The sequence below is a fragment of the Phyllostomus discolor genome, chromosome 8 (genome assembly GCF_004126475.2).
Source record: "Phyllostomus discolor isolate MPI-MPIP mPhyDis1 chromosome 8, mPhyDis1.pri.v3, whole genome shotgun sequence".
Lineage (NCBI taxonomy): Eukaryota > Metazoa > Chordata > Mammalia > Chiroptera > Phyllostomidae > Phyllostomus > Phyllostomus discolor.
In genome coordinates this window covers 79,426,597-79,448,501 of record NC_040910.2, presented here as the reverse complement: position 1 = coordinate 79,448,501, position 21,905 = coordinate 79,426,597, and the positions used below count along the sequence as shown (strand labels likewise).

The 21,905-nt window shown below is 43.9% G+C and overlaps 1 pseudogene; it reads right to left on the bottom strand.

Annotated features, from left to right (window-relative positions):
• Positions 1 to 7,124: 7,124 nt before the first annotated feature.
• Positions 7,125 to 7,755, bottom strand: LOC118502130 (annotated as a pseudogene).
• Between the last annotated feature and the right edge of the window lie 14,150 nt (positions 7,756 to 21,905).

Below are 21,905 nucleotides of genomic sequence, written 5' to 3'. Positions count from 1 at the left end.
AAGAAACCAAGAAAATGTAATTAGAAATTAATATGATAGGAATATTTCCAAGTATATAATAATCACAGTAAATATATACAGATTAAAATCATCAGTTAAAAGATAGAGTATGAGATAGACTTTTTAAAAACTAAAACTAAAGTCCAGTTATGTGCAATTTACAAAAGATAAACCTATAGCATAAAACACCTCAATGTTGAAATTAAAGGATGGAAAAATATATATGTAACAGACAAACATCAATGAAAATAAAGCTGGCATGGCTATAAAATTATCAAATAAAATAAGCTTTAGCCCACAAAAGGCTTTCTGTGGATAAAGAGAATTACTATGTAATGACAAAAGGTTCTAACACCAGGAAGATCCAACTATGACCTCATATGTACCTAACGTAGCCTCACAATACGTAGGGCAAAAGTTAACAGAGCTACCAGGACAAATGGACAAATGAGTATAGCCAACAAAGATAAACCTCCATCATTATAGTGTATTTTAGCAATATCTCTCAGTTAAGTTACAGATCAAGGAAACAAAAAAATTAACAGATATGGAAAATGTGAGAAATGCAATTAACAAGTTTGATCTAATAGACATTATATTCAGAACACTATACCCAAAATTCTAGAATAAATACTTTTCTCAGGTATACCTGAGTAATATCTGAGAATTGACCATGTACAAGGCAACAAAGTTTTTTCAACAAATGTTTTTAAAAGTGACAACATACAGAGTATGTTCTCTGACTATAATGCAATTAGGTCAGAAATTAGTAACAAGAAACTTTTAAAACATTCTATCTAGAGACTCCATGGAAGGGGTCAGCAAACATTTTCTGTAGAGAGCCAGTTATAAAGGATAGCATTGTTAAAAATTAAATTATATTTTAAATTAAATAAATTATACTAAAAACAAAGATAACAAATACTTAAAACTCAACACTTCTTATTAATGTTATGATATTTTACTATAATCAATGGCCTTGAGGTTATATCTGTTGTATCTGTATGAGGGAAATACTATATAATAGTGCACTATTGATCCTCTTCTCAATTGTGTGTTCATTGGTGCCACATTGATAGTTTGAAACCTGACATGATGGGAATATTTACACAATGGAAATTGATAAATACTACAAATTAAGACATACTTTTTTAGACATTCAGTGGTTAAATATTTACCATCATACTACTGGATGCAGTATTTTTATTATTTTTTAAATATATTTTATTGATTATGCTATTACAGTTGTCCTATTTTCCTCCGTTATTCCCCTCTACCCTGCACACCCATCCCACCCACGTTTTCCCCCTTTAGTTCATGTCCATGTGTCATACATATAAGTTCTTTGGTTTCTACATTTCCTATACTATTCTTAACCTCCCCCTGTCTATTTTCTACCTACCATTTATGCTACTTATTCTATGCACCTTTTCCCCCTCTCTCCCCCTCCATCTCCCCCACTGATAACCCTCCACGTGATCTCCATTTCTGTGATTCTGTTCCTGTTCTAGTTGTTTGCTTAGTTTGTTTTTGTTTTTGTTTTAGGTTCAGTTGTTAATAGCTGTGAGTTTGTTGTCCGGATGCAGTATTTTGATATGCACAACTTACTTTTAAATCCATCAAATAAGTAAAATAGATTGATGGATGGATAGAGGGATGGATAGGCAGATAAAATGCCAAAAACATATTCAGTTAATCCAATAGAAGTCAACAGAGAAATTGAAAAAACAGTAGAAAACAAATAGCAAGATGGTAAACTTAAACTCAATCATATCAATAGTTACATTAAATATAAATGGACTAAGCACTCCAATTAAAAGGCAAGAGATTGTCTGGCTGGGCAAAAAAAGCTAACCCAGCTATTTGCTATCCACAAGACAGATACTTAAATAGAAAGAAAGTAAAAGGATGGCAAAGGATATACCATATTAACTATAAACATAAGGAAGTTGATATGACTATAATAATATCAGATAAAGTAGACTTCAAGACAGGAGTATTACCAGAGATAAAGGGGATTTTTCACAATAACAAAATGATCGATCCATCAGGAAGACACAACAATGTTAAATATATTTGCACCTAATAACAAATTCAAAACATATAAGGAAAATAATATATACCAAGAACTAAAGGTAGAGATAAACAAATCTACAACCATAGTTGAAGACTCCCCTCTCTCGGTAATTGTTTAGAACAAGTGATGATAAATCAGAAAGCACATGGGGGCCTTTGGCCAAGATGTGGTCTAGGTAAATGTGATCCTCACATCTTCCCACAACTAAACTACAGAACAACCATAATTCAGAACTGCCTGAAATCTAGCTGAATGGAAGTCCTATAACTAACGATATAAAAATGAAGCTACAATGAAACTGGTAGGAGGGACAGAGATGCAGAAGGGGCTAGTCCCACACCCACGTGTGGCAGATAAAAATCAGGAGGAATATCTTAGCTGCAGAGCCCCACACCAGGCCCCCCAGCCCAGGATTCCAGTGCCAGGAAGAGAAGTTCCCACACTGCCAGCTGTAAAACAAGCAGGGATTGTGGCTGAGTAAGACAGAAAGCTGTTGGAGTCCCAGGAAGTTCCTTCTTAGTTTAATCCTCACCCAAAGATATGTTTATTGAATTAGAGAGAGAGGAAGAAAGAGAGAGAGAAACATTGATGTGAGAGAGAAACATTGATTGGTTGCCTCCCAAACACACCCCAACTGCAGATTGAACCATCAACCTAGGTATGTGCCCTAGCCAGGGATGAACCTTCAACCTTTTGGTGTACAGGACAATACTCCAACCAACCGAGCGACCTGTCCAGGGCTCAGGTTCTTCCTCTTACAGGGCCCATGCATGAATTTACTCAGACTCACTCACTCTGAGATGCAGCACTGGGTCAGCAGCTCAAAAGTCACCAGGGACATTTGTGGAAGTACTAAACTGTCTGAAATTCAGAGTGAGAGCTGGATGGGGCAACTTTTTCCCAGACAGAAGTGCTGGCAAAGGCCATTACTCCTTTTCTGAGCCCTTCCCCCAAAAAGCCAGCAGGTGGCCACATATCTGATCTCCATCAACCTGGCTATTACTGTTTGCCTTGCCCTGGTGATTCCCTGAGACCCTGCCCCACCCAAATTTCAGGCCCACCCAAGCTATATCCATTGGCTTTTTTATATGAATGGCCTGTCTTTGGCTCATGCTTTGGACTTTCCTAAAATCTCTCAAACAAGCAGCATCTGGTCTCAGTGTGTCCTGTACCTCTCCCTAAGTGGCTCCAGGCCTGGCACTAGTGGTAGCCAGCCTTGGTTCACAGCTTGGCTTCTCCCAGACAACTCCATGCCCAGCACGGTAACAGCCATCTGCTGATCACTTTGTGGCTCATGCTGGGTGGCTCCGGGCAAAACACAGGTGATGGCTGATCTTGACCTCCACCTCCAGCAAGGCCCCAGAGTCATCACACCTGGTAGATAGCTTTAGACCACATCAAACCAACACCCAACCACCTCCACAAGTATAACACACTCAAGGGGCAGACTCAGAGGGCACCAGAACCCCACTGAAGTAAGTCCTGTTCCATGGGATTGGCCCTTCCACAGGTGATCTTCCACAATGGTTGCAGCCGGTTGGCTTGGGGGCAAATCCCTCACACTGATGTATCAACAGCAATAGAGGCTCAACTACAACAGAAATGTGTACACAGCCCACATGGGGGGGGGGGGGACACCTGGAGAGCACAACTAGGGTGAATAGTAAGGCTGTGCCACTGGACTCTACTGGACACCTACTACATTAGACCACTCTAGTGAGCCCTCCGGAGATGTAGCAGCTGTATCTAACAAACACAGGAAAGTTGCCAAAACTAGGAGACAAAGAGAGATGTCCTAAATGAAAGAACAGGACAAAACTCCAGAAAAAATACTAAACAGAATGAGACAAGCATCTACTAGATGCAGAGTTCAAGACACTGGTTATAATAAAGATGCTCAATGAATTTAGAGGTAGAGTAGCTGAACTTAGAGCAGCAATTTGGTGTGTCACAAGAATTTTTAAAAGGTGAATAATTAATGGATTATTTAGTCAAGGCCACTGATCTCTTCTCCCTCAAGCTGTCAACTTAAAAAAAAAAACTCAACAGCCAACACAACAATAGCCATCCAGTGTGAATGAATCAAAATTATATCTATTTTTGTCAGATCAGCAAAAAATACATATTTTTGCTGTGTCACAGAGTGTTATTAGTTTATGTGTGCCATGAGGTGAAAAAGGTTGAAAATCACTGACTTAGAGAGAACTTCAACAGCATAAGAAAGGACATGGAAAACATAAAAAAGAACCAGTCAGAAATAAAATATACAGCCCTGGATGGAGTGGCTCAGTGTATTGAATGCTGGCCTGTGAACCAAAGAGTCACTGGTTTGATTCCCAGTCAGGACACATACCTGGGTTGCAGGCCAGATCCCCAGTAAGTGGAGCACAAGAAGTAACCACACATTGATATTTCTTTCGCTCTATACCTCCATCACTTCCCCTCTCTAAAAATAAATAAATAAAGTCTTTTTTTAAGAAAGAAAATATATACTAACCAAAATGAGGAATAATCTAAAGGGAATCAACAGTAGAGTAGATGAAGCCAAGAATTAAAACGGTGATTTGGAATATAAAGAAACAAAAACACCCAATCAGAACAGGAAAAAAATGAATTAAAAAATGAGTACAGTTTAAGGAACCTCTGGGACAATTTCAAACGGTCCAACATTCACATCATGGGAATGCCAGAAGGAGAAGAGAAAGAGCAAGAAATTGAAAACCTATTTGGAAAAAAAAATAATGACAAAATTTTTTTAACTTGGTGAAGGAAATAGACATCAAGTCCAGAAAGTACAGAATCCCGAACACCAAGACACAATATAACTAAAATGGAAAAGTTTAAAGACAGAAAGTGAATCTTAAAAGTAGCAAGAGAAAAGCAGTTAGTTACCTACAAGGGAGCTCCCATAAGACTGTCAGCTGACTTCTCAACAGAAACTTTGCAGGCCAGAAGGGATTGTCATGAAATAATCCAAGTGTTGAAAAGCAAGGACCTACAACCAAGATTACTCTACCCAGCAAAGCTATCATTTAGAATTGAAGAACATATAAAGAGCTTCCCAGACAAGAAAGAGTTAAAGGAGTTCATCACTACCAAACCGGTATTACACAAAATGCTACAAGGTCTTCTTTAAGAAGAAGACAAAAAAAAAAAAAAAGATTAAAACTAAGAACAATAAAATGGCAATAAATACATATCAACAATTGAATCTAAAAAATGAACAAGCACAAGAGAAACAGACTCATAGATACAGAGAATATTTATTATATACATATATCTTTCTTCCCAGCTGGTCACTGTGTCAACTTTATTTATACAATATTCAGTCTTAGAGAATTTTAAGTATTTGCTATTAAGTACAGATTAAGTCCAGAGTTTGTTTATTTTATTGTTTCAAAAAGAACCTGGAGGGCTTATAAGAATATGTCACAGGCTAAAAACGGAGAATAGGACCCTGCCAAGATGGACTAAAGGTGGAATACAGAGATGTGACCCCAAGAAAGCTTTGTAGTCACAAAGGCCTACAGCTGGGGCAGCACACATGGTCCGGAGAGAATTCACACCTTTGTTCAGGGAGTCCTGGCTGGGGCTGGCACGGTGGTGGTGGCAAGTGCCCCACCCCAGGGACTTCTCTCACGTGTTAGGTGGGGAGGCTGCCCTGGTCTCTCTACCACGCCCCACCCCACCCCAGAGCTGCCCTAAGCAGGAATCTTCTGATGGGCATTGCCTCTGGGAAGTGACTCAGAGATATACGGGTTGATAGAATGTCCCAGGAATCTTATCTTATGGCGGGATTCTCCCTCCCTCCCTGCAGCAGGCCCTGGAGCACAGGAGAGCACAGCACCTGGGTGGAAGTGATCCCCGGGTCCTGCCCAGCCCAGCACAGGCAGCTTGCAGACACCCATCCCACCATAAGCTAACTTTGCATATTAAATTGAGTTGCCCTGATAATTTCCATTTAGGGAAAACATTTAATTAAGTTCATTTTTATTTTGTAACTTGATTTTTTATTTTGGTGTCACTATAAGTTTATTTTCAGGTCTCAAGCATTTTCATAGTCTGTCGAGAAGTGCTTAGGTCCTAGGCACTCTGGATGACCTCCCCGACCCAGCAGGGTTTACCTTACCAGAGACTCACTTCCAGTCTCCAGCTGCTACCGGGACCTGGAACTCCTCTTAGGAGGCAATGCACTATGCGGGCTCTAGTACACTAATTTTAGGGAGGAAACCTGAGAAGAGAAAGGAAATTTCTGGTTCTTTGTGCTTCCCATCCCAAGTAGATCTGGGGTTGCAGGCAAACTCTTAACAACCCAAGAGGCACTTTGGGGGGATGCAAGGCAAGGCCTAGGGAATCCAGATTTAAATAGGGTAATTCTTTGACTGGAAGGGCTGAGTTAGGCACCGTTAAATATCCCGTAACCCACTAAATGTGAGTCATAGCTCTTAGCATGCTTTTTAGTTGAGTATTTATTTTTGTCATTGTTCAACAGTCTGTCTCACTCACCTACTGCAAACTCCTTGAGGACAGGGCTGGGTTTGTCCCACTTCCCAGCACAGTGTCTGATCCCACTGCAAGATCTCAGCAGCTACTGTGGAGCAAATGGAAGTTGAATGTTCACATTCTCCCACATGAGATTCTGCTAGACTCTCACTTAGTGATAAAGCTCAGGGCCTAACTACACCCAGGGACACAGCTGTCATCAGAATTGGGTCCATTTACTCACTGCAGCAGGAGCACGCACACCAGGGAGAACAGTGTGACATCCTAGTAAGAGACAGGAGGGCCTTGTTGCAGGATTTGAGTTTGTGCAGGGCAATTCTGGAGAGTACTTAGGGAAGCAAAACTTTGTCCAGGGCTGAATGTTGTCAATAAGCAAAGGAAATCTGATGATTAGGCCTCTTAATTTTTGTGTCGGAGGCGGGAGGAACACAGCAAGGCTAGAGCTGTCGTTGGTAATGAAGCAGTGGTCACTCCTGTCAGCTGAGAGGGAAAGATGTTTGGTCATTTTTGAATTGCATAGTGTCCTTATTTATTTATATATGTATTTTTTAGCATAAACACATTTATTAACCAAAGGTTGATTCCATTTAACCAACACTCAGAAATAGTCGCATGTAAAATGTTCGTGATAAAGATAGTGGAGCACAGTAAAGAAACACAAAAGCATGAAGAGATTTGTTCATTGAACTGAACTTGTTTATCCTCACAGCTAATTCCCATTCAGTAGGATGATGGACTTTTTTCTCTACTTTTTTATAGGCCCGAGTACAGGTGACCTTGTTTACAGCACAGCCCACCACTCATTTCCCGTCTTCCAATTTTCTTGTTAATTGTGCTTTTCTTCCCATCCCCTTTCTGACGTTGAATTAGTGTGCTGTTTATAAATTTGCAAATAGTCTGAGTTTTCTGCCATCAGCTGTGGTTTCTTCAGACTTGTCTCCCCAGTTACATGAAAACTGTGTCGTTTTCAATGTGCTCTCAGTTATATGGTGAGGATTTTGCCGTCAGAAGTGAGGACACCATCTGGTGTGGCCACGGCACCCATTTTCCACACAGCCATTCCTCTTCCTCCTTCTTTCATTCCTTTGACTTCCACTAAGCTCCATCTTCCTACCAGCCGCTGGGCACAGGCAGCGGGCAGTGAGGGGAGTGTGGCTGTCTTTACTCTTGTCTTGTTCTATCACAGTCACAGAGTGACCTCATTTGATGCTGATCTTCTGTGAAATTGTTTATGTTCAGCAGGGAAAACAGCAGGTTGGTGGCCAGGCCAGTAGGGTGATCGGCCATCCCAGCTTGCCTGGGACTGAGGACTTACTTACCCAGGATGTAGGACTTTCGGTGCTACAACTGAGACAATCCTGGGCAAACCAGACAATTGGTTACCTTATTGGCCAGCTACCAGCTGCCAGGATGTTTCTGTCTTCCTTACCAGGCATGATGGTATTTCATGGAATACTCGTCAAATCCTACCCCGTCACTGGAAAGTATATATGTAGACACTTGCATTTTACTATGCATGTGCATGCATCCACCACATAACACTGGCATTTATAAATGTGTTCACATGAACATGTTACAAATACAAATGCACTATACTCACTATACATACACATATACGTATGCTTATATATAAATCCCAAATCCCTATACATATAAACACAGGTCTCCAAATGCTCACGCAAATGCGTGTACATCCAAACACAAGCACATACATCTAGGCCATTGGAGAGATGGGGAAGCAGACAGGAGCCTAGTGAGTAGGGCTGGGCGGATGAAGCTGGTATTGGAAAGGGAAGTTCAGGCAGGTTCTGGAGGAAGGACTTTGAATAGCAAATAACAAGAGTGTCATGATGTCATGGAAAGAGCCCTGGATTTGAAATCAGATGATCCTGAGATTAAATCACAGCTCTGCCATTTACTAGCTGTTGACCTTGGCAACTGATTGAACTTCTCTCTGCTTTAGTTTTCTTATTTGCAAAATGAGATGTTGTAAAGATGTAAATAAGTTCCAGGATGTTCTAGGTGCTTGATAACAAATCAAAACTGTTGTTGTTGTTGTTGTTGTTTTATGAGCTACATGGGGATCAAAGGTATATGGATGGAGCCTTGACCTCCACAAAGTGATGTTTTGGGAAAATAACCTTCAAGTGGACAATTATCATCATCACCCCATTTGAGACCAGGAAATCAAGGTCCAAAAGAGGTAAAGTATTAGCCCGAGGACTGGGTGTGGATGATGCTGCATCCCAGGAAGTGTCCAGCAGGAGACTTGACCACACCTAGGCTGAGGTTGTGGGACCCAGCTGCTGTCAAAGGTGGCCCTGCTTGTCAGGGGCTCTGCCTACTCTTGACTATTCCGAGCTGTCCCACAGCATTCCTGAGGACTCCGAGGCCCGAGTGCATGCTATGCAAACTAGGGTCATATCTTTCCAGGAGGTGGTTGTTCTGGCCCCTTGCCTTCATCCATGCCCCACAATGTCTCCGATGAACACTGGTCCTTACCCTTTCCTCTGGGTATGCGTGGCAGCTCTCCTAGCATCTTTTCAGTCCTGCCAAGAAGGGACGGCAGGCTTGGTGGAACGGGTGTGAGCTGACAGTCGAAAGATCTGGGTTCAAGTTCTGTCTTGGCCACTTACTAATTATGAGGTCCTAGGCCAGTCATTTCCCTTTTCTGAGGCCTGAGTTTACCTCTCTGTTCAATTATGATAATAGCCACCTCAAGCAGAATTAAGTGTAAGAATGAATATGAAAGGGCCTAGCTAGGGCTTGACCCAGAGTGGAGACTCATTAATGTTGGCGGAACACTTAGAGTAAAATTAACAGAGAAAGAGACCTGCATTTTAGTACAAGAAGTGCTAAATGTGTGTGACCTTTGGAAAGTCTTTCACCTTCTCTGAGTCTCAGTTTCCTCAGCACGAAATGATAAAACTGACCTGGATAGTCTCCAGCCTCCTATCCAGTTCTGTTGTTCCAGAACCATGTGATCTGAACTGTCAGGATAGCTTCTTCTGATCCCTTAAGGAAACACATCTGTCCAGAGTGTGAAGAATGTCACAGTTGGGGACAGACACAGAGCAAGAACCTTGATACCTACTCTAGAGACCTGTATACTGTTTCGTTAAATCCTCACCCAAAGACGTGCTTATTGATTTCAGAGAGAGGGACAGGGATGGAGAGAGACATTGATGTGAGAGAGAAATGTCAATCAGTTGCCTCTTGCATGTGCCCCAACCAGAGTCTGAATCCGCAACTTAATCATGAGCCCTGACTGGGAATCGAACCTGTGATCCTTTGGTTTACAGGACAAAGCTCCAACCCACTGAACCTCACCGGCCAGGCTGAGACCTATATACTTTGCAAATTAAATAGTAAGGGGTTCTTCTTTGACAGCTTGTTGTAGGAAGTAGGTCTTCAAACCTCTGTTCCTAGGAGAGAGAAGAACACTGGGTTACACATTGAACTACCAGCCTAGATGGGCAAATCAGATCCCCACTCTGCTCCTCGGGCTCTCACAGTCCAGTGAGAAACTGTCAGGGATGATTGTTACCCTCAAAGGCACAATTTGTGCTAAATACACCAGGGTAACCAGTATGTTCTAAAAGTATCCTGGGTACAATGTGGCCCTAACGTCAGGCAAGAGTGGCCCATATGATCTGGTCTTGCGAGATGGGGAGAGTTTTCACTGAGTTGAGATGGAGGTGGGCAGCCCACACAAGTGGAGGTCAGAGAGCTGAGTAGGAACCAGAAGCTGATGAGGAAAGAGAGAAGGAGGAAACCAACTTTTGCCCCAGAATCTCCTATGCACCCTACATCCTCTGACACAACCCTCACACCAATGCTTCCTAGTAGGTTTTTCTCATGCTCGTTTTGGGGATGAGGCGCCTGAGACTCAGATAGACCAAGATCTGGTGGCACAGCCGATGAAGGGCAGAGCTCAGGATGGAAGTTGGGACCAGAATCCCAGCCCCTCCTCCCTCCTTAGCCTCTTGGAAACCACTTTTAGGCTTTGAGGAGTAGAGGATTCTTTGGCAGGAGGTCAAAGACCCGTCGGTCCCAGGAAGGACTGAGAGGGTGTCCCTCTTCTCCTGGGCAGCCTTCCAGTTGCTCTCTTGGTCAGAGAGTTCCATAATCCAAACACTGTGATCTCTGTTAGTCTTATCACCACTCCCATGCCCAACACAATCCGATTAGATTAGATCCTGCTGTCATCAGTGAAAGGTCTTTCACAAAAGGCTCTGCTCTCTGCAAACACAGGCCTTCTTGCTTCCTTCCCAGGCAGCCAGCCTTTAAGGTCAGCACATATGACAGGAGGGGAACTTTGTCACCATCACCATGGGGAGAGGCTTGGGCAAGCAGAGTCCTGCTTAGATTTGTCAACAACTAATAATCTCTTGGGCAAATAAACTGAAGCTGAACCCCCAGAAAGCACATTGGTTTCTTGATCCAGAGACTAAAGGAAACCTGGAGAGGAGCTGTATCCACCCAGCTCTAGACATCAAGAAATAACAATAGCTACCACTTCTTGGGTGTCCACCCAGGGTGGGTCCTTTGCACTGTTTCTAGTTCTTCCGACATACATGTAAAGTAGGTACAAGTCCTCTCTTCCAGCTACATTTTCAGTTTCCCTTTTGCTTTACAGAGATAGAGCTGAAGCTCAGAGAGGTTGTTCTGTCCAAGGACACATAGGTACTAAGCTTACAAACTCAGGATTCACACCCGGGTTTGTTTGATTCAGTTCAAAAACAAAACTTGCGGCAGAGTCGTAGTTACTGTGGTTCGTTTTCAATAAGCCTAAGTTTGTTACATTGGTTCCCCAATAAAAATAAATAAATTCTAAGAAACAACAAAATTCAAATGAGCACTTTTGAAGATCTAATTTGTTAAGTGATTCATGAATTGGGCAGCACCCCATCTAGCAACTAGAAGGGAGCTCCAAGATTTTCACCAGAAGAAGATGGGTCAACAGGATAAAAGGATTATTTTCAGGCCAGAATGGAGAGAAGACGATGGTAAGGGTTTTTAGCAAACCAAATGAGCCTAATTAGTTTAATACCTCTCTTACATTTAGATCTTGTCCTGTTTTCCCACTTCTATTTTGCCTCTACTTAGAACAAAATTCTTTTCTTTTCCTTTAAAAAATTGTATTTCCATTTCTTAAACCTTCTTTTACTGAAAACACATCTTTGCATTCAAAGTTGTTACGTTATTATTCTAGTAGTTTTTATTCCATATATTGTCATTTTTAATCCTTAAAAATCTTAATTTCTGAATTCTGGCCAAGATAAAGCATCGATAAATACAGCTCACCTCTTTGCACAACCACAGCAAAAATTACAACTAAATTACAAAACAACTATCACCCAGAACTGTCAGAAATCGAGCTGTATGGAAGTCCTACAACCAAGGAACTAAAGAAGATACATTCAGACGGGTAGGAGGGTTGGAGGTGCGGAGATGCAGAACAGGCGGTCAGGAGGGATATCTCAGAAGCAAGGAATCCCAGCCCCACACCTGGCCCCTCATCCCAGAGTTCCAGTGCCAGGAAGATAATTCCCTGTAAGTACTGGCTGTAAAAAACCAGTGGTGTTTGGGACAGTGGAAAAAACTGCAGGATTCTCAGGCATCTCCTCTTAAAGGGTCTGTAATGGACTTAGGACTTACCAAGACTCACTCCCTCTGGGCTCTACCACCAAGGCAGCAGTTTGAAGGGTGCGAGTGGCATGCAGGGAGAAACTGAAGTGCCTGGCATCAGACAAGTGCCAGGGGACAGCTCCCTCCTGGACAAAACTCCAGAGGCCAGGCAGCAGCAGTCCCCTTTCTGAGCCCTCCCCCACACAGAACCACAGAGTGGGTGATACCATAGTGGAGGCTCCATCAGTCTTGTTTGCAAGGGTTGACCCACCTGGAGATTACCTAAGGCTCTGCCCCATCCAGCTCACAGGCATGTTTTTCCACAATAGGCCACGTTATGACATTAAGGCCACGTTAAGACAGTGAGTCAAAGCAGCTCTACCTGATACATAAAAACAAATACAGGGAGGCTGCCAAAATGAGAAGACAAAGAAATATAGCCCAAATGAAGGAATGGACCAAAACTCCAGAAAAAGGACTAAATAAAAAGGAGATAATCTATCAGGTGCAGAGTTTAAAACATCTCTGAGGATGAGGTTCAGAGTTTAAAACATTTATGAGGATGCTCAAGGAGCTCATTTGGGTACTGCAACAGCATAAAAAAGACCCAGGCAGAAATGAAGGTTACACTAGGTGAAATAAAGAAAAATTTACATGCAATCAACAGTGGAATGAGTGAAGCTAAGAATCAAATCAATGAGTTGAAACACAAGGAAGAAAAAATGCCATCAGAATAGCAAGAAGAAAACAAAAGAAAGTAAAAAAAAAAAGAAGAAGAAGAAGAAGAAGAAGAAACAGGGATGGGATAAGGAACCTCTGGGACAAGTTCACACATACCAACATTCAAATCAGAGGGGTGCCAGAAGGAGAAGAGAAAGAGCAAGAAATTGAAAACTTATTTGAAAAAATAATGAAAGAAAACTTCCCTAATTTGATGAAGGAAATAGCCATACAAGTCCAGGACACACAGAGAGTCCCAAACAAGAGGGATGCAAAGAGGCCCACTCCAAGACACATCATAATTAAAATGCCAAAGGTTAAAGATAAAGAGAATTTTACAAGCAGCAAAGGAAAAGGAGACATTTACCTGCAAAGGAGTTCCCATAAGACTGTCAGCTGATTTCTCAGAAACTTTGCAGGCTAGAAGGGATTGGCAAGAAGTATTCAAAGTAATGAAAAGTAAGAACCAAAACCTAGATTACTCTATCCAGCAAAACTATCATGGAAGGGCAAATAAAGTGCTTCCCAGACAAGGTAAAGCTAAAGAAGTTCATCATCACCAAGTTATTATTATGTGAAATGTTAAAGGGACTTATTTAAGAAAGAGAAGATTAAAATTATGAACATTAAAATGGCAATAAACTCACAACTGTCAACAATTGAATCTAAAAAAAACTGAGCAAAGAAGCAGAACAGAAACAGAACCATAGTTATGGAGTTTATTAGGACAGTTATCAGTTGGGAGGGGGAAGGGGAAGAATGGGAGGAAAAGTGCAGGGATTAAGAAGTACAAGTTGGGCCCTGGCTGGTGTGGCTCAGTGGACTGAGCACCAGCCTGCAAACCGAAAGTAACTGGTTGGATCCCAGTCAGGGCACATGCCTGGGTTGCAGGCCAGGTCCCCAGGTGGGAGTGTGCAAGAGGCAACTGATTCTTGTGTCTCTTGCACATCAATGTTTCTCTCTCTCTCTTTCTCCCTCCCTTCCCCTCTCTGTAAAAATAAATAATAAAATCTTTAAAAAAATTTTTTAAAAAGAAGTATAAATTGGTAGGTACAGAATAAGCAGGGGGATGTTAAGAGCAGTATAGGAGCCCTGGCTGGTGTGGCTCAGTGGATTGAGTGCCAGCCTGCAAACCAAAGGGTCGCCGGTTCAATTCCCAATCAGGGCACATGCCTGGGTTGCATGTCAGGTCCCCAGTAGGGGGCACACAAGAGGCGAGCACACATTGATGTTTCTCTCCCTCTCTTCCTCCCCCTTCCCCACTCTCTAAAAATAAATAATAAAATCTTTTTAAAAAGAAAGAACAGTATAGGAAATGGAGTAACCAAAGAACTTACATGCATGACCCATGGACATGAACTAAGGGGGGGATTGCCAGAGGCAATGGAGAGTACTGGATGGAGTGGGGCAAAGGGGGAAAAATTGGATCAACTGTAATAGCATAATTGATAAAATGTATTTTTAAATATCTTAATTTCTAATAAAAACTAAGAGGTAAACAATTATTAACTATGTTTTATATTAGCATTCTGTGGCTTTGCAAACATAAATACTTTTTATAATTTATAGGAATGTTTTTTCATGGAGAATTTCTCAGTGTGACATAAAACATGTTCACTAGACCCAATTTTATCTTTAATTTTTCTGCACTAGGGAACCAAAAGTAGGTAAAAGTTCAATAATTCACATTCCAATTTTTTTCTTTCTTGTTTGGAAATGATCTAGACATTTAATAGATTCATAAAAAAAACTTTTGGGGTTCTTACCTAGGTTTAGGAAATTCTTTAACTTTGTTTTTCACCATGCAGACTTTAGTTTTTGACCAAAAGGTGAAGAACACCTGAAGGGGTTCATCTGCACCCTCGAGTAGTTTTATTTTAAACAGCAGCTGTCTAATAAATAGTCTCTTGAGAGAGGAAAAGTGGTTCGGGCAGAGAATTAATGAAATGTGGGCACTCAAGTGAAAAAGGAAAGGGTAAGGAGTGTAGGAGTCACATCCGCCTATTATTTTTTGTCTTAGGTACCTTTTGTATATTTAACTTCCATTAGCATTTTAATGTCTTTTAATAAACTTATTTTGATATACTAAGCTTTTGTACACTTCTGCATGCCAATTAAAATAAGCACGTCATTCTGTTTGCTCAGTTTGGGAAGCCTTACTTTCAAGTGCAGTTTTTAAATGATTTCGTGTAACGAGAACACTCCTCACCTCACAGAAAGATTTTGCCTCGTTTGCAGATATCCACAGCTTCCAGGACTATTGTTTTTAAACATACAACGAGCAGGCGCTCTAGAAGGTGGCACACTCAGTTCTTCAGATGTAAAGAATCCTGTTTCTTAATATTCACCTCAGACCTCCTGCTGGACCCAGTGCAGCTCAGATTAGACCCAGTCCAACCTTGAACCCAGTCTGGTTCAGAAATTGGACCCAGTTCCATTCTTAAGTTGGACCGGTCTAACTCTGGCCAGTAACCACCACCAATTCCCATGGAATCTTGGATTGGGAAAAGGGTTGAACCAGAAAACCCCAATGAATGAGGAGTCTGGACTGATTTCGAAATAAATGGAGAACTGCAACTGCCACCAACAGTTCTCAACGTGGAATCTGGGGGCTGATTCCAAACAACTGGGGAATTGCAGATGAAACCGCCAGCGGGTCCCATTATGGAATCCAGGGACAGAGCTACGGACTGGGGTTTTCCACTGGGAAATTGTCATCTTTCCATGGGAAAGAGACTGGGATGGAGGTAGGTCTGCCCCTGGCACGGTCTGGACTCAGTAAACCATTTGTTCCTAAGTATCCTTGGTCAGGGAAGATACGATCTTGTTATTTGTAAGCTGGCTATAATTGCTCAACCGTATTTAACTATCTGTCTCCATTTTCCCATTCCACTTGCCAAGGAATTGCCCTAGCTTCTTACTAACCTGCCTCAGTCTCAAAGGCTAGGGCCTTGCTCCAGGCAGAACCATCTGCCAGCTCAAGCTTACCTACCCTGTAAATTCAAGTCAATCAAACCGGGAGCCTGGACACAAGATAGAGCGGAGCTCACACCTAGAGGGACTTAGAGTCACCTAGAGGGACTTGGCAGCAGCCCTCAGACAGAGCGGGAAAGACAGTAACCTCAAAATGGGGTTTGCGGGTGCCATGCCTGTGTTTCTTGTAGTTGCCAAATGCCATCAGAAGTCCCCTTTGGTCTTGACACTGCCACCAACTCTGTTAAAGAACAAAATTCAATGAAGTAAATTTAAACGTTAATTGGCTTTATTAAGTAATTCATTAATTGGGCAGCATCCCACCCAGCAAACAGAAGGGTGCTCCAAGCCTGTGTACCACATGGGAGGTTTTTATAAGAAGAAGGACGGGGCAAGGGAGTATTACCAAAAGAAGAGAAAGGATTACTGTTAGACCAGGACATCCTTTGGAGAGAAGGCAACAGTAAGGGTTTTTATCATGTCGCTTTCTTCTTCCTCCTGGGTGGGAGTGCACATTGAGGGGGAAGACGTGTTGGAGAGGGTCCATGTGACAGATTACTTGGCGGTGTTGACCAGAAAATTCCAGACCAGTTGATTAAAATTACATTTGTGGGAGAGGTTAAAACAGCAATTAAGCCAGATAGTAAATCTAGGTTTGGTGTTAGGAAGTTCAGCACAAGTGATGCCATTTTGGGCCGGCTTTCTCTTTAACAGTTCTAATACTCTGCCGTGCTCCCCTGTAACTGTTTGGATGGATGGATGGATGGAAAATGAATGGATGGGGTCAGGTTCAGTGACCCAAAGGTTGGAAGCTAGCATTAATCTCACCATCTCTTTCCATTTCTTTGGCCTTCCCACAATATTGATACAGATAAAATCAGGTTAAAATAAATGTCAAAGGAAAGTTCAAATGAGAAACAGAAAGGCCTCGAAAGAGCTGAATATATGTATCGAAGGATACAATCAACAGAGTGAAATGGCAACCTATAGAATGAGAGGGAAATATTGGTAAATTATGTCTCATAAGGGGCTAATACCCAGAATCTGTGAAGAAAACCAGTAACTCAACAACAGCAGCAGCAGCAACAACAAACAAATAACTTGATTTTAGAATGGTCAGAGGACTTCAACAGACATTTCTCCAAAGAAGATGGACAAATGGTCAAGAAGCATATGAAAAGTTGCTCAACTAATCACTAGAGAAATGCAAATTAAAACTGTTACAGAAAGGGGACCTGGCCCCAAGCGGGTCTGCCCAGGGGCGGCCAATAGTGTGTGGGTTCGTGACTGCACGCAGGAAAGATTTCACAACACGAGTCCAGGCGAGTTTTAAAGGATGTTTATCAAAGCTGGGAGCCATGAAACAAGGAAAGGCCAAGGGCAGCGGCAACAGGAGAGGGACTCTGTGGGAAAATGAACCCCGGCTGGGCTGCTCTGGCTCACTAAGAAGTCAGAGAAAAGGGGCCTTGGGGACAGGATCAGGGGGTTAGCCCGGGACTAGCCACCGCTGCCCATTGCTCCCTGGTTGCAAGCCTCATGGGGTCCCTTAGGGTTTCAGAGATGTGTGCCTGTGGGGGAAGAAGAGGAAGGGAAATGTGCAGGGGTGCTCCTGGGAGGGAGAGTGCGTGTGTGGGGACCTTTGATTGGAGGGGTGTTAGAGGCTGGGGATTTAAGGGAGGTCTTGGGGAAGATCTCAATAGAATATTCATCAGCTTTATGCTGATGTACCAAAATGGGATTCCTTTAACTTCATCTGTCCTTGGGTATAGGTGGCAAATGGCACTAATTGGATTTCTGCTGTCTCCCTGAGTAGGGTGATTGAAGCTATTTACCCTCTAAATGGTAGACACGCAAGTGCAAACCATTTAGTCTTGTGTGTCTTTGGTTTAGGGAGGATAGGATTTACTAGATGGCTGCAAACTACTTGTTTAACCATCTGTCTCCGTTTCCCTATACCGCCTGTCCCAGCTCACCAACCTGTTTCAACACCACAATGAGCCCTGACTGGTGTGGCTCAGTTGGTTGGGCATCGTCCTGCAAGGCGAAGGGTCGCCAGCTGGGGCACATGCCTGTGTTGTGGGTTTAGTCCCCAGTCCAGAGGTGGCCAATCAATGTTTCTCTCTCACATCGATGTTTCTCTCCCTTTCTCCATCCCTTCCCCCTTCTCTAAAAACAAATAAATAAACTCTTCCAGGAAAAAAAATACCCCACAATGGTGACCACTATAAAAAACAAAAATACAAAATAATAAGAGTTGGTGAGAATGTGAGGCCATTGGGACCCTTGTGTGGTGTTTGTGGGGGTGTAAGATGGTGTAGCCGCCATGGAAAGCAGTGTGGAGTTTACACAGAAAAACTAAAAAAATTGCCATCTGCTCCACCAATCCTACTTCTGGACATCTATGGAAAAGAATTGAAAGTAGGGCCTCGGAGAGGTATTGCACACCCAGGTTCATAACAGCATCATTCCCAATAGACAAAAAGTGGAAGCAACCCAAGCATTCATCAACAAATGAATGGACAGGCAATATGTGGTATACACATACCATGGAATATCATTCAGCCTTAGAAAGGAAGGTAATTCTGACACATACTATAACATGGATGAACCTTGAGGATACTTGCTAAGTGAAGTAAGCCGGTCACAAGGAGACAAATACTATACGACCCCACTGAGAAGAGGTGTCTAAAGCAGTCAGACCTACCGAGTCGGAAAGTCGAATCATGGTCACTGAGAGCTGGAGGGAGGGGGAGATGGTGAGTTATTGTTTAACATATAGAGAATTTCAGTTCTGCAAGATGAAAAAGTTCTAGAGATTGGCTGCAAAAGAACGAGATTATATTTAACTTTACTGGAATGTACACTTAAAATGGTAAAGATGGTAACTTTTATATTATGTGCATCTTATCACAATTAAAAAAAAGAAGCTGGGCGTGGAGACTTGGAAGAAGGAGGGTGGGCCGGCTGCTTGGCAGTGCGGGCAGGAAGGTTGGGGTTGGCAGCATCTAATTGAGACTCAAGTCCCTTTCAGCAGGAAAGCGCTCCCTGGATCCCTGCGCAGCCTCGCGCAGCCAGAGCACACGTGTTACTGGGGAGACCCCGGTCAAGGGGTTCCCCATCCTCGGTTCTTGTCTCACAAGAGGTGAAGTCAGGCAATGAGATGGCAAATTGATTTATGAAATACACTTGAGCACGAAGCTGCAAGCTGGCTGGCAGCCAGTCTGAGTGCCCTGTCTACTGGGGCTTTAGGGACTTTGTACTTGTAGCCAGTCTCTTGGTTCCCCCTCCCCCTCCCTTCTCCGGACCTTGCGATTAACGTACAGTTTCAAAGGCTTCCTTTCCCAGGTAGTGGAAACAAAACACGCAGAATTCCAAAGGTTTCCCCTACCCTGCCTGCACTTATCATAGTTTCTCTTGTGATCTTCTGAACACCTAGCAATCTTTTTTTTAAGATTTTATTTATTCTTGGTGAAAGGGGAAGGGAGAGAGAAAGAGAGGGAGAGAAACATCGATCAGTTGCTTCCTGTATGCACTCTGACCTGGGATCACACCTGCGACTCAGGCATGTGACCTGACTGGGAGTCAAACCAGTGACCTTTCCCTTAGCAGGATGACACTCAACCAACTGAGCCACACCAGTCAGGATAGGAAAAACCTATTTACTTTTTTGCCTTTGTACCTGACTGATGACCCTCATCTAACCTATCTGAAGAATGAGGGACCAGCTCCAGAACATGCTGGAAGGAGGACGTGGCTCTCCGACATGAACTTTATAAATCTTCATATAGGCATCCCACCCACCCAGCCATCCATCCATCTGTTCTTTTAACACATATTCATGGGGTAGCCACTCCAGAGGCTGAAGAGGTGCACACACACAATGATGCGCACAGACCCTGTCCCTGTGGAGTTTAGTCTGGTGGGAGATAGGGACAGGTTATCAGGAGAAAAAAATGCATGTGACGTGTGCTGTGATTGGGGTCATGTAGGGCACTGAGTAGGAGACCTGAGTTAGTCTGTGATGAGAGTTCACACAGAAAGTTCAGTCTTAGGATGACTTGAAAGATCAACAAGACTTAACCGGTCAAAAGGAGAGAGGCAGACAGGGAACGTATGTCAAGAAAAGCAAGAGCATGGGCACCTCCTAGGGACCTTAGACAACGCAGGGCCAGGTGCGGATCTGCGAACTGTTGAGTCAAGGCAGGAACAGTGAGCGCTGAGGCAAAAGAGGGAGGCAAGGACGGGATCTGGCAAAGTCGCTTAAGCACCTCCTGAGCACCTTTCAAGGTGCCGAGCGGCTATAAAATGTGTCAGACGGAATGAGAGGGCCCAGGTGGAGAGGCAGTGTGAGATGTGGGACAGTGAGGAGCCCGGAGTCAGGCTCTGCCTCCAGCACTCTCAGAACTCTGAGCAAGATGACTCAGAGCTTCCCACTCTGTACGTGCGAGTCTTGTCCACTGCTCACCACTGTCTCTGGGCAAGCTAGCCACTCCAGAGGGGCACTTTCGGTGCTGGGGAGTGCATCACCTTTCACCGAGGAGTGGGGTAGAGCTGTCCTTGTCAACAGCTCCAGGGCACCTCCTCAGCCCTCCATCTTTGGCCCTCTCTCTGTGCCTGAGAGTATTCTTGTCCTCTTCTTCAGCCAGGATTTGACAGCCATCCCTACCCGATCTTCTCTCCTCTAGGCTGGACAGCCTCAGGTTTCAGTCTCACAGATCACTCCTGGTGCTCCCTGCCAAGTGCAGCCGTCCTTGTCTTTTCAAGACCACTTGGGTCGTGGCCCTGTGGGCCCCAGGCCCAGCCTGCTCAACCCCGGTTGCCTCAGGGGTCTCTGCCTAGGCCTGCTCCGTATGTCCAGCTCTGAACTTTCTAAGAACTACCTTCGGGCCTCAGCCCCAGCTCTATCTCCAGCTTATCTGCCACCTGCTTCTGAAGATAAGCAGGTTCTTGTAAGCTGGGGACCACCTCTGCTCTCCCTAGGACTCCCTCAGCTGTTCTCGGGTGGCCCTCTCCCGGAGGATCAATGATCAAAGTGCAGGATAGGTGTTTTCTGAAAGGACTCCTCCCTGAGATAGTGCAGGCACCTGTCACAGGAGGGACCCCAAGAAAAACGAAAGGACAACCCCAGCACCTGCCACAGTTGTCCACTGGGAACTGTGAAAAAAAGGACAGTTACTTTCAGGGTTAATTGAAAGATAAGAAGGTGGGTCCGACTGGGAAATGGAGTAAAGTCTGGCAGAGACCGCCTGGCAAGGGAACAGCCCTGTGCTGCGAGTGACGGCGGGAGACTGCCCACCGGCCTCAGGACACCGCTTCTGATATGCATTCACCACCGATGGGGCCTGGCTGCTGGGATGCGATAGTGGCCCAACGCTGGTCCTCAAAAGAAGGTCAGCAAGGGTCCCAAGAGGATATGGGCTTGTAGATGCAAAGCCAGGATGGGGGTTGGTGTTTCAGGAAAAGAACAGCCATCTAATTTGGAAACACCAAGTTTTGCCATCACAGGGGGCCAGGGCATGGAAGGCGAGGCGAAGAGCATAGACAGTCTTGGCTGTGAATCTGGGCTTTCTGTGTTGCCCACAAGCTGTGTGACCCTGGGCAAGTAACTTCACTGCTCTGAGCCTGCATCACAGCGCTGGTGTAGAGTGGCTCACCTGGGATGCCAATTACACATGTAGTGGATGTTGTTCCTCCAGGGGAGGCCCCGCCAAGTTCCCCCTGTCGCTTCTGCAGAGCCTGGGGCCAAGGGAGAGGCCTCCTCCAAGGTGAAACAGAGCTGGGGTATTGTCCTGGGTGTGTGAAGCCCTTTGTTTATCCCTGTGCTTCCTGACTCTTCCTCTCCTGACCCTGAGCAGGTGGAAAGTTGGCTTTGTGGGAGTGGAGAGGCCACAGTCTGAGCGGAGGCGTGGCTGTGGCCAGTCTGTCCTGTCTTGCAGTAGCCTTCCACCCAGCCTGGTGCCAGGAGTCCTGCCACTGGGATCTAGCCACAGCTCTCTGCACA